Genomic DNA, 12514 nt, shown 5'->3' with positions numbered 1-12514 from the left:
GCCGATGCCGCTCTACGTGATAATATGTTTATATGATTAGCTGAGCCCAGGGGTGGGAGCGCAGGGAGAAGGGGTGGAGATTGGAGGGGGAGGAGGCTGGAGGTGACTCCAGTTCAGAGCCGGCGGAGAGTCCGTGTCAGGACTTGGCGCTCCCCAGCCGCAGACGGAGCGGTGCTCGAGCACGGAGAGGCTGCCATACATTCATTGGGATTTTTTTTTTTTTTTGGTGTGTATGTATTGCGTTTTTCCCATTACCGCGCGCGTTTCTCGCTCAGCGCCCGGCGCCCGATCTCCAGTCGTTGGCGGGGCAGCAGCACAGGGAGGAAGAGGAGAAAATCCGAGGAAGGGCCGGCCCCGCACTCCGCCAGAGGCCAGAATGTCATCCCGGGAGATGTGAATCCGGTCGGTGCGAGCGACAGAGACACGGAGGAGGGGGTCCATTGTAACATTCGAGTTGTTCCCCGCTGCCCCAGCTGCTGGCATCGTCTCCTGATCGCCTCACAGAAGGGACTCCCGAGGCTGGGCACACACACTGCACTGCGCCCGTCCTCCTCTCCATTTCGGCTTTTTTTTTTTTTTTAATTGAATTTATTTCTCGTGTGCGTGCGTGCGGGAGCCTGGCTTCATCGCGCGTTTGCTGCGGAGCGGAGTGTGGGGAAGTGCAGGAAAATGTTGACTTAGACCCAGAAGACCCTCCCGGCCGGCTGCGTGGAGAAGAAGCCGCCCCTGCTCTGCGCTGCCCCAGCCCTCCGAGCCGCAGCGCCGGCTGCCGCCCGCTGCCGCCCCAGCCCACCGCCCGCCCGCCCGCTCCCGCGCCGCCGCCGGGGCCCCGGGACTAACTCCGCCGCGATCTCCCGCAGCCCCGCGCTCGCCGGGCTGACCCGGACCGCGGGTCCCGCCGGGCACACAGACCCCGGCCCGCCTTCGGCTCCCAGACGTAGGTAAGCGGAGCCCCGCGCCGCAGCCTCGCCGCGCGTTCCCTGACTTCTGGACGTTCCCCTGCCCAGCCGCCGGCAGGGATGCACTTACTTTGGGGTCCGCCTCGCCTGCCGGTGCCGCGGGGCCGCGGCCGGCGGAGCGATGCGCCCCTCGGTGAGCCCGCGGCTCTGGGCGCGGCGGCGCCGCCGCTCCGCACGGCCGCGCTCCCCCCGCGCGGAACGGCCGCGCTCCGCCGCCGCCCCCCCGCGCCCTGCGGAGGGACCTGCGGCAGCCGCGGCGGCAAAATGCTCCTGGCAGAGCGGTCCCGAGCCCCCGCCGCCGCCGCTGCCTCCCCGCCGCGGGGGCTGCGGGCCGGGGTCCGCCCGCCCAGCAGGCCCGGTGCTCCGCGCAGCGCGCAAAGTTGCATCCGTTCGCTAAATAATTACCTGTTGCGGGTTTATTTGTGGAACTCTGCCGAGCGCCCGGCTCCCAGCCCGTGCGAGGTGGGGGGTGGCTGTGGGAAGAAGAATAAATTACCCTTTGTCGGCTGTGGGGCGAGAGCAACTTTTTCCTTTCTTTTTTTTTTTTTTTTTTTTTTTTTTTTTTTAAATTTTATTTCTATTTATTTTCACATGTAGAAATCTGGGGCCATCTGGAGACAGAAAACAGTGTGTCATGAGGCACCGTTGCTGTGTCTGGCTCTAAAAATAACATCTTGTTGTTAGTCTGCGCCGGCCCTGCTGGGATTTGAGCGCGGTTTGTCAGAAAGTAAAGAGCTCTGCTGGTGCTCAGGTGTGTTTTCTTTGCCCAGAAATGCCCCTGTGCGCGACGGAAGGAATCCTGCGGAACAAATGTTCTGCTGTTTGGTTTCCTCAGACGCCCCGGCTCCCTCCTTTTGTTGCTTGCCACGAAAAGAGGTGCCATTTCGCATCATTCTGCAGAAATTGTTTGAATTAATGCAAGTGTGAATTCTTACCGTTTGAAGGAGGGTATTAGCATATCAAAGGTTTCTTAGCTCCGGCTCAATTGAGAAAACTTCAGCTTGTCTTCCATTTGCTTCCAAGAAGAGGCCCAAAGGGCAGTGGGAATTGTAAAGGGGTAAAATGGGGAGGTGGATTTGGGTTATGTTTCTGAACTTTAGCTGTTTTGCAATTATGCGAGTGAAAAACAAGGTCCCTCCGCTGCAGAGCCCTTGCGAGCGCTCGGACAATTACACTCTATTGATTAATGGTTTGTTCCGAGAAAAAAAAGTGACCTTTTATGACAGGCACTGTGGCGTGGTTTCTGATTCCTCCTCTCTGGGAGGGGGATTTAGAAAGCCCTTTCTCCCGCGCTCTGGGTATGGCCTACACGCTACTGCGTGGAGGGATGAATGGGGAAGACCTTCTAATTAGTTCAGAAAACAAATGAAATCTTGTAATAAAAGACCTCTCGGTTCCAGGCCTTTGAAACAAATATGCTTCCTTCCTTAATGGGTGGGTAAGCTGGAATAATAGATATTTTTATGGAGAGTTTTAAAAGAAGTTTTGATCACCACCGGCCATATGCTTCCATTTCCTTTTCATTTTAGAAAAAGTGAAAATGAGTAATTCTTGTAATCTCATTTAATCAGTGATACTGTGTTTACTAAGATAACCTAATTTGTGGTTAGTATTACCCTATAATAAATAATTTGAAACCTGCTATGGCAGGAGTGCTGTTTTGGTGGCTGTGTAGAACATTTATCTCATTGCAAGTTGTTTTATGAGACTACATGTTCATAGTTTTTTATTCTTTTGTTACTATTTTCTTGAGTTTGAATGGGGATGTGGCCTGGCCTACCCTTTTATTACCTTTGCAAATCAATATTCATAATCCAGCAACCCAAAAGCCAAGCAAAATCCAGTTATCCATCAATAAGTTGGGACCTTTTCCAGGGACCAGATGTTTCTTGGGAACTGTATTCTGGTTTATACCTCTGGCAAAAAAAAAACTTCCTAAATTTTCCTTGCCTATTGCTTCTTTCCAAACCTTTTACTTGAATGATTCAGATACTAAAACGCGTATTTTGTGTTTTTAAAAAGTTGCTTTAAGTCACTGATATGTAGCATTTGGTCTGTTGTTGATGGGGTTTGTTTGTTTTATATATATATATATATATATATATTTTTCCTTCTGGCTCACCATTTGGGGGGTGTTTCTTTTACTGCCATGAAAGTGATGTGCCTTTAGAGTAGGATATTCAATTTCAGGCTTCAATTTCCTTTCATGTAACGAAGGAACTGAGTATATATGGTATGTCTTGGTAAAAAACACTGCAGTTGATCAAGTAATTTATATAGAATTGTTATTCCTAGATGGACACGGCTATTTGGGCATTTTGTAAATAGATGTATTTAGTGGACCTAAAATTACATAATTACTTTCGGGTAATTTCCAGCAGTTTATTTACCTAATGTCTTCAGCTGTCTGAAGCAGTACCTTTTGGTGGTGTAAAAGGAACATATTGATGTAATTGCCATTATCACACTTAAGTTGCTGTTAACTAGTCTGCTTTGAATGCAGAGGGCTATAAAGAAAGCGCATTATCCTTTCAGCTATTAGGGATAATCTAAAAATTGTCTTGGAAATGTTGCATTCTGCTTTATGTGAAGGCAACCCCAAATTCGACAAATCTCTAAAAGTAAAAAAAGTAGTAAAAAGAAGATTTTCAACATTCAGATGACAAAATTGGACCACTTAGAGAAAAATTAATGTGCTGCAGCAGCACTTCAGCTGCCATTTTCAATCACTGTGGGTTACTATGTGTTGGCAACAGTAAGAAAGCATAGACGTTCAGATAGCTCAGGGAACTGGTAGTTGGGGGAATCAGGATGTTGAATCATGTGGGGTAGAACAAACCAATTACTTCAGGTTTTGACTTGAGCATTTCCAGTAAACATTTTTTTTTCTGGCATTTGGCTCCCCTGCTCATTAATAGACCAACATCAAAGCAGGCAACCAAACTTCCAAATGTTATAAAAACTAATGTAAAGATACAGATCTCACATGTAGTCTTGCAAGTCTTAATTTAAAACAAGCAGTTGGAGTTTTTATTGCTGCAATTTTCACAATCAGCAGAGACATTAACACCAGGCTTCTGGGTGTTTCCCGTCTTAAAATGAGCAAGAGGAAAGCTTTAAAAAAACCAAAGTGTGCTTAGTTAGTTCTTATTTGATCACTTCAGAAGCTTTCTCAATGTTTTATTTATCTCTTACCACTTTTAATGCATAAAGTCAGGAAAGGGGGTTGCTCAGGAATCCTAGTCTCTAGTAAGGAAGCACCTTATTAAAATTTAAATAAGCAAGGTATTATAGTCTTAGGACTTGTAGTCTTTATGGTTAATAGTACGTAATAATATGGTTGGTTTTGTTCTGGAAATGTGATAGGTAGACGTGACATTTTGATGAATAGATATTTTTCAAATGAGAATAGTTACGATGAAGAAAATCAGCTACAATTTTGAATTACAGCTTTTTTAAAAGTCCATAATTTTCACTTACGGGTTTTGGAGAGAGAAGTTTCCAGTTAGGCAAAATATTGATCAAAGCTTTATTTGAAATACATTTCTAGATAGTGTGTCATAAACACATGTAAATCACGATAACCATACAGTAGAAAGAATTGTTTGACATCTAGGCAGCACAGAAACATAATCATAAGTTTTTACTGAAATACTGAAATACAGACTAAAAGTTTATGTACTTGCACATTGGATGTCCACCTCAAATGCTGACATACCTGTAAGAAAATAATGTTACCTTGTGGTATGGCTCCTGCTGGAGAACGCGCCATGCCTGATACTGATGACAAATAACCTACCAGTAGCACTTTATATCAAAAACCACTCTATGATTCCTCTTTATTTTCATTAAGGAATGAATATCTGTGGATGACTGATTATATAGGAGCTGGAAGTAACAAATAGTGATTTTTACCTGGTCAGCTGCGAGTGAAGAAGTTAAACTCGGTTTGGTGTGCAGTGGAATTGGTATCCATGCACAGCTGGACAAGCAGTCAGTTATGAACCAAGACAGTTCAGAGCACAGCCTGGTGAAATTTGTAGTCAGTCACGTTACTTGAGGATGTCATGGTAAACAGACTCATTCAAAGCATGTTTTAGGATTGATGCTTGTGATGTACAAAAGTGTTTTGAAATTGCAAGAAATTCACCTCCTTAAGTATTTATGTGCCGCTTTTAAACTTAAAAGCTGTCTATTATTTTTAAAAACACGCTTAGTTTGAAACAGGTAAAAAATGTAAACCATCATGGTTGTAAAACTGGAAAAACGACAACTTATTTTAAGTCCATTCTCAATACTCTTTAACAATCATGTTTAATATTTAAATAGTTTTCAAATATAGTTGCATTTTGTTTTCAACAGTTTTTAAAATAAAAGTAGCAGGTGGTTCTGGAATATTGGTAACTTGTGATTTAATTTGAATATATACCTGGTGTAGAAAATACCTCTAGTCTTTATTTAGCAAATGTGATTCCTTTTAACTTTTTTCATTTAAAAGGCGAAAGATGACAGGTTTAAAGCCCTCTTCAATAGATAATTTTCTAGGAGTTCATGTTTCTTTCAGCCTGTAATATACGAGATGTGTTTCTACAGCATGGACTGGGAAGATTGTGCCGCTTAATATCAGCAATTTAGTTATAGAAATACACTTGCTTAGCGAGTGCTACAATCTGACAGCATTCTCTAGATGCAAACTGATAGTTAGCTAGAAATTGATTCCAAAAGGAGGAAGGGAAAAAGTCTTCAAATTCAGAATCATAGCATCTCCAGGTTATGGATTGTTACATTAAATGGAGCATTTTATGGGTTTTAAAAGAATATGTGATATGCATATGTCATGAATTCTTTCTTTCTGATTTTCATGAGGTACTCTAATGATTCAGCCAACTCTAGCTTGCCATTTACCCAAATCATTTAGAAACGTGGGATAGTAAAAAGCATTGCAGCCTGACTGAAGCAGCCACAATGCTCAACACCTGCAGGTAGAGTGCAGTCTCTAGCAAAATGCTGTTACTCTGGCACAAAGCAAGCTTAAATACAGTTTGCTTAACTACAAAAAAATTCCTTTTTTATGAGTAAGATACTCCATGTTTGGGGAATGTTTTGTGTGTTGTCTGCTCAGTAAAATCCCAACACACTTGTATACATTCGTTCAATTATCAGAGCAGCTAAGAGGAGGAAAAAAATCAATTTACCCTGAAAAGCACCAGAAATAAGATTACCTTGGCAAGTAGGAACTTGCCAGCACTGTCTAAATTGCTTAGTATTATCAAATGTTGCCATTTTTCATGTTCAGTAAGAAGGATATTGACTATTCTACATGTCCAGGTCTGCTATTTGTCTATTTCTTTATAAGGTATAAGCATGTCTTATTTTTATTCCTACAATAGCAGTTACGGATAAATCGGAGGGTCTAACAATAACTTTATAGAATAGATGGAATAATACCATTCACTGGAGAAATAGTATTTACTTGAGATAAGTGATAACAACTAGTTTTTTCACTTGTTGTTCTCGTAACAGACAAATGTAAATACCTTAGCAGACATTTCAGAGTGAAAGGCGAGAGATAAAATGTAATTACTTTTCAGGGTGGCTCTGACGATGCCCATGTTCTTGTCTGTAATACAAAAAAAATCTTTGCTCATCACCTCAGAATATGAAGGCCATTGTTACTTCTCAATATAAAAATATTTTCTGATTTTTAATGTTGACCTCAGTGTTCATCTTTAGCTCTTCTGTGTAAGCTGGAATCCTTATAGCCATGAATTCTAGTTGCTTTTATCCAACAGAGCACTTAATAGAGCACCTAATGGACTCTGCTCCTGTGTTTTTCTTGAATGCATAGCATCTTGCTTCATTCAGTCACCAAAACTAACTTTGCTACAAGGACAGGCAACACGACAAGTTAGAATCAATGGACCATTTGTAGGTCACAAAGTCAGTTTACTGGAATTTCAGAGGAAACTGGTTGAAAAGATTGGACAAATGTCACTTTGAATAGAGATGTTTAAATCAGACTTCTGCCTTAGGGTAAAATTTAGGTCTGTTGTAGCCTAGATGTAATGTCTCCCTCTACAGAGCGCAGCATTAATCATGGCTTGACAAGTGATCATGGGCTGAGAAAAATAGGGCCTGTCTTGGTTGTGTGGTTATTTTTTTTTCTAATCTTAATCTCTTAGGAGCACATTATAAACACTAACATTTACACAAAAATATTTAAGTATCATTGTGTTTGTGTTTCAGTAGTGAGAGTAGCTAGCTTCAGAGAAAATCTAGTTAGAGCTAATAAGAAGTTACTTGTGTTTCTTACGTAGATGCAGTAATTAGGAATATTTTCCTTTTAATCTAACTAAGGTTTTTTTTTTGTCAAAAGAGATTCATTTTATGCCATTTTGTCATACAAATACCGTATAATCTCGGTCTTGTTCTTTGGTATATTAAATAACTCTGAAATCTTTTTTCTTTACCGTTGTTTTACAATGTGTTTATCACCCAAGAAAGTTACTTCCTTTTGCAAAACAGGCAATATAGGGAAAAGGGGGAGCAGTTTTTCCAAAATGTAACACAGATGAGTGTTTTTTTCACTATGTTTACATGTTAATGATGTGTTACTTGATTGCAATGGGCTACAAAAGCTGGAATAGAACAACATGAATGAAGAGCGCTATTTAAGATCCCGAGTTCTGATACTACGCAAATTGTGTTTAATACTTAAGTAAGGGATGTCTTGATTCATAAATAGGTGTGGGAGTGTTGATACCTTTTATGGTAAAGAAGGGAATTTTCCCATTTCTTGGGCTTCTTTGGTGCTTCCTGTGGTGGGGACAGTGTGGAGCAGCCAGGCACTGGGTGTGCACCACTGCTAGAGAGGTGCAGCCCTTTCATGGACACTTACATTTGTGTCTGCAACTGTTGGAAAAACAGATCATATCAGCAAAGCAGCAGCAAAACGATTTATCACTGCAGAATTATGCTTTGAAAATGAGAGTATTTCTGTTTATCCAGTTGCCTGTGGATGTGATAAATTCCCCAGTCTCTCGTTTAGGTTGGGCTGCTGCTTTCCTTTGTGCCCTCTGTTGGTATTTTCCCATCAGTCGACACCTCATGCCGATTGCTGCTCTGAATCCAGATGACAGAATAATAACGCCGATTACTGTTAAAAGTTGTTTCTGGCAGCTGGGGAGGGGATGACCGACCTTGTTCCTGACTATCAGACTTGCTCTGCTGTTGATGGGCTCGGGTGTGCAGGGAGAGAGAGCCTTACTGCGAAATCACTGCTGCAGTGGTGGAGAGCCATCACATGCCAGAAGGAGACTTTAATTCACTTTTCTATATATTCTCTTCCAGTATCATATTTGTAATTTTTTACAGCGTTGCAGTCTGCGCCGGGGTGAGCAGTGTTCAGAAACAATTCCCTCGCAGTAGGCAGCGCTGCTTCTAAATAAAGTGACATTTTAAGGAAATATTTCTGTGAACAAGTTCTGCTGTTGACTCTGAATTTCTCTGGTAAATTCCCTATGTCTTTGTTGATGGTAGGCAGAATTCTTTTAATCTGCTCCAGGCATCCTTTCATTAGACTATTACACTATTTTTTAGACTTTTTCATTGTGAAGTGTCCAATTTGGAAAAACCTGCTTTCCCAGAATGAAAAATGATTCCATCTTCATTTTGAACAAAATGAGCGTTCTCCAGAAGACCGATTCATAACTATTTTGTTGGAAGTGTCTCCTGCAGCTTTTATTTACTTCAGTCTAATAAGAATTTCTTAAACGAAGACTGTCAATTGGTGAGGCTGATTCTTGTGTAAATCAGTATAAAGTGCCTCAGCAGTGGTGTATTCCTGGCTGAGCTTCTGTGCCAGGAAAACGGGTTGAGGCTGGGAGTTGTTTTGAAGAGAGAGGGGAGGTGCAGGCTGACATAATTTGAAATTGAGAAGAAATCCTTTTGCCCTTCAGGCAGTAATCTTACTCGTGCTTGAATAGTGCATCATTTCTCCAAAAAGTTGTTGGCTTCTTTTATTTTTTTCTACTACTTTATTTCCTCATTTGAGCAGGTGTATAATAATATCTCATAGTAACTGCCTGATGATCCAACTGTTAAAGATATTCCATCAGCAAAGAAGAGCTCTATTTGAAGCATCATTTTGATATATTGCTCATCATTTTGAAGTGAGCATCCAAAATTTATCTTATATTTTTCCTATATAATGACTGTAGCCATACTGAAATATCAGGAGTATTTTCCCCTGTGTTGTTTGTTTTTTGTTTATTTGTTTGTTTGTGGGTTTTTTTGGGGTTTTTTTTGTGATCTTTTTTTTTTTTTTTAGCTTTTTTGAAAAAGCTGATATTGAAACCTCGAAGGGTTGCATTTTGGAGTTTATCTTCCCAGTGAAAATTAAAGTTGACACAGGGCATATGTGACTTTATGCCCAATGCATATGCATTTATTTTATGAATGTTCTTGGTGAGTCTAAGGGCACTACTTGCAGAAAGTGAGATTTTGCTCTGTAAGAGAAACAAAACCACAGGCACATTTGTTCTCGCTGTGTGAGAAATTAATGTTGCCTGATGGCTTCCCAGTTTTTTGAGTGTGTGCTAAAGGTTAGATAGGATGAAGGCTTAATTACGATGTACTTAATATTTATGGCTTCATTCACTGAAGCTTTGTCCCATTTACATTGAAGGGATTTTTATCTACAAAGCTTGTGCCACTACGGCAAGCAAACTTGAGATATTTTAAGGTAAGGGTATTGTCTTTTGTGAGAAAAGTAGTTTACTTCCAGTTGGATAAAAACTACATTATTACTTCATGATTTGATTTAAATTGAAAGGGTTGGTTTTTTTTGTTTTGTTTTTTTTTTTTTTTTTTTAATAATTTAATAGTCAAGATAACTTACCATTCAGTTCAATTGCATTTTAAACTTTGGTGGAGTGCATGTGTAATTGTATCCAAAAGTGACATTAGGTTTTTCTTCCTAGCAGTAAATAGAATGAGGGGATGCTGCTGTTTGGTTGCTTTTCAGTTAAACGAATGCATCAAATAGGATGAACTTGTTTTGCTGTTTGGGGTGGTCTTTCATTTCTGTTTAGTTCTGGATAAGCAGAGCAATTTAAAAATTTTTATTCTTTTTTTTCTTCTCTTTTTTCTCTTTTATTTTTTTCTGCACTGAAAGCTTTAGTGTCTTTAGTGGAGACACTAAAGCTGAATGTTTAACTTTTCTGAGGCAACAAGAAGAGACACAGAGCTGGAAAAAAAGAGGAGAATGTTTTCTGTGTTACCTCCTTATGCTGGATAACATTGGAGAAGGATTTCTGGCGGAGTTTCTTTACAATGATGATTGATTATTTGGTTTCCTATGCCGGCTGTTGCCCACATTTTTCACATATTTTTGCTCATTCTTATTATTACCTGCAGAGGGAGCTTGTATATGAGATAATCAGAGTAATCAAGGCATTCAGGGCTGAATTGTTTCCAGTAAGTACAATTTCATTTCACAGCGCCTTCTCTGTTATGCAGAGCAGAAAGGCTCTGCAAAACAGCTTTTAAAAAGGCTGTCCATCAGTAACAGCAAATCACAGTGGACAAAGATTTTAAGATATCAATAAGCACAAGCCAACTTAAAAAAATACTTCATAATTCAAAGAAGCGCCTTTTTATCAGAAGTTTAAAAAGGAGGTGAGGAGAGCAAGTCCTGCCAGTCGCGGTACAAGAGGACAGTTCTGATATTCTGTATGACAGGAAGCAGATTTTTGTTGCATAAACTGTCTTCTCAGATTCTAAAAATGTCATGTCAGGCTGAGAGAGACAGCAGAGTACTTTCAGGTCTTTGCCACATCTTGTGCAGAGTAGCGTGGTAGCCAAAAAGCAGTAGGTAAGTATTTTCTATTTACGCAAGCAGTGTTATGGATCACAGTGACTGCTGATGAAAGGCTAACTCTTCATTTTGCTTTTTCTCTATTTAAAATATAAAGAGGTGAATGAATTAAAAAGGTGAATTAATTTAATCCAAATTGATGAATTGATACAGTCGGGGGCTAAAGCAGGCAAACATTTGTAAGGATTTCTCTTGTAAGCTTTAATAAATGCTAACAACAAAGAGCAAGGAATATCTTAACCTAAGTTTATTTGTAAATTGTAACTTAAAATCTAGCTTGAAGAATCAGATATTTGTATTTTAGGTAGTAATATTTCATTAATTTAGCACAATGAAAGAAAGCATCTGGTGTATTGCAGGCTTTATAATTTGTATTGTAGTTATCTGGATGATGAAAGTGTGTGATCCTTCAAAAAGTTAAGACTTCAGAGAAGAAAACAATTCATGTATAATACAGTTTCACTTGCTGAGCAAGAAGCATAATAGATGGTACTTGAATGAATTCTGTACTATTTTCTCTGGAAAAATGGTGGTAGTCATTTCACTTTAAAATATTTCAGTAAATTTAAAGATGATTTGCTATGATACTGTTAGGAAATAAAGCAGTATGTATACACGTTCCATAAAAGAGAAACAGCTTTCTGTAATATGCTCTCCTGTAATAAATCTGTGGTGTAAATTGGCCAAAGAGTTGATTTTTTTTTTTCTTTTTTGTTAGTTTAAACAAACTGAACTTTAAACTTGGTATACATTCAGCCTGATGTGGTTTTAGGGGTTTAGTTTGGATTTTCCTTTTAAACACCAGGAAAGATTTACCATATCTAAAAGAGTAGTAACTCTGTGTCAATTTATTATTTATACTGGCTAATCCTTTCTAATGTGAAAAGTCAGCTTGTTATTGTAACACCAAATGGCCCTCTAAGTAGGGAAACAGTTAAGTAGATCTCCTGTAATAGGTTGTTGTCTAATAAAGAGATTTATGGTATTGGCAAGGGCTATTGTATAGGTATTACCCTCTCACAGCATGATCATGTATTATCTTAACAACTCAGTGCCACATTTATGTCGAGCATTTTCATAACGGGGTAAGAATATTAGCCACAGCAATTACACCCCAATAGGATTATAATGGTAAGATTTAGAGAAAATATATAAATTATGTCTTTCATGGAGATTTTGGTAGGTGCTAGGAGTTGAAAAGTCGTACCATCCTTTTTGCATGGGAAAATACTGATGTGTAAGTCATGATGAAGAAAGAGGTTTGTTAATTTAATCTTGTTGAGGAATTGTAGAGAGGCAAGGACATAATCTTCCTTTACACAGTCTGTCTTTTTCTTTCCTGGTGAGGTAGGGATGCTTCAGAAGTTCCTCTCCGTGGAGGCTGCCATACAATATGAGAATCAAGACGTGGATGTAACTTTAGTTCTGTTGTGGGGATAATGCAGCTGCGATTAAGACATATTTTTAACAGCCTTGTATTTTGAAGGTAGAACAATGGTAATTTACATGCTACATTGGAAGAGCCCACTTGAATAAAATCATGTAATTTTTTTGTTTCAGCTGTAGCGGAACACATTTTCTCTTTCACTAGTGCCAGGTTTTTATGGTGATAAGTAACTTAGATAATTTTTTAAATTACTGCAAGCAACAAAAGTGACAATAATGTCATACTTGTACA

General features: G+C 39.9%; 1 protein-coding gene across 19 annotated transcripts in view; it reads left to right on the top strand.

Moving 5' to 3' along the window:
• Positions 1-114: 114 nt before the first annotated feature.
• The window catches only part of ADGRL2 (adhesion G protein-coupled receptor L2), a 159258-nt gene continuing 146858 nt past the window's right edge, over positions 115-12514 (top strand). For 3 of the 19 annotated variants that reach the window (XM_033516333.1, XM_033516331.1, XM_033516340.1), the window contains exon 1: positions 121-941. The gene's annotated coding sequence lies outside the window, so the exon portion shown is untranslated. Of the gene's footprint in view, positions 942-12514 lie in introns of all 19 variants that reach the window. The other 16 variants (XM_033516338.1, XM_015636410.3, XM_033516334.1 and 13 more) reach the window with 11 other exon arrangements.

The sequence above is a fragment of the Parus major genome, chromosome 8, assembly GCF_001522545.3.
Source record: "Parus major isolate Abel chromosome 8, Parus_major1.1, whole genome shotgun sequence".
NCBI classification, from domain to species: Eukaryota; Metazoa; Chordata; class Aves; order Passeriformes; family Paridae; genus Parus; species Parus major.
The sequence above is the reverse complement of the archived record's forward strand: the minus strand, read 5'-3'. Positions and strand labels throughout refer to the sequence as shown.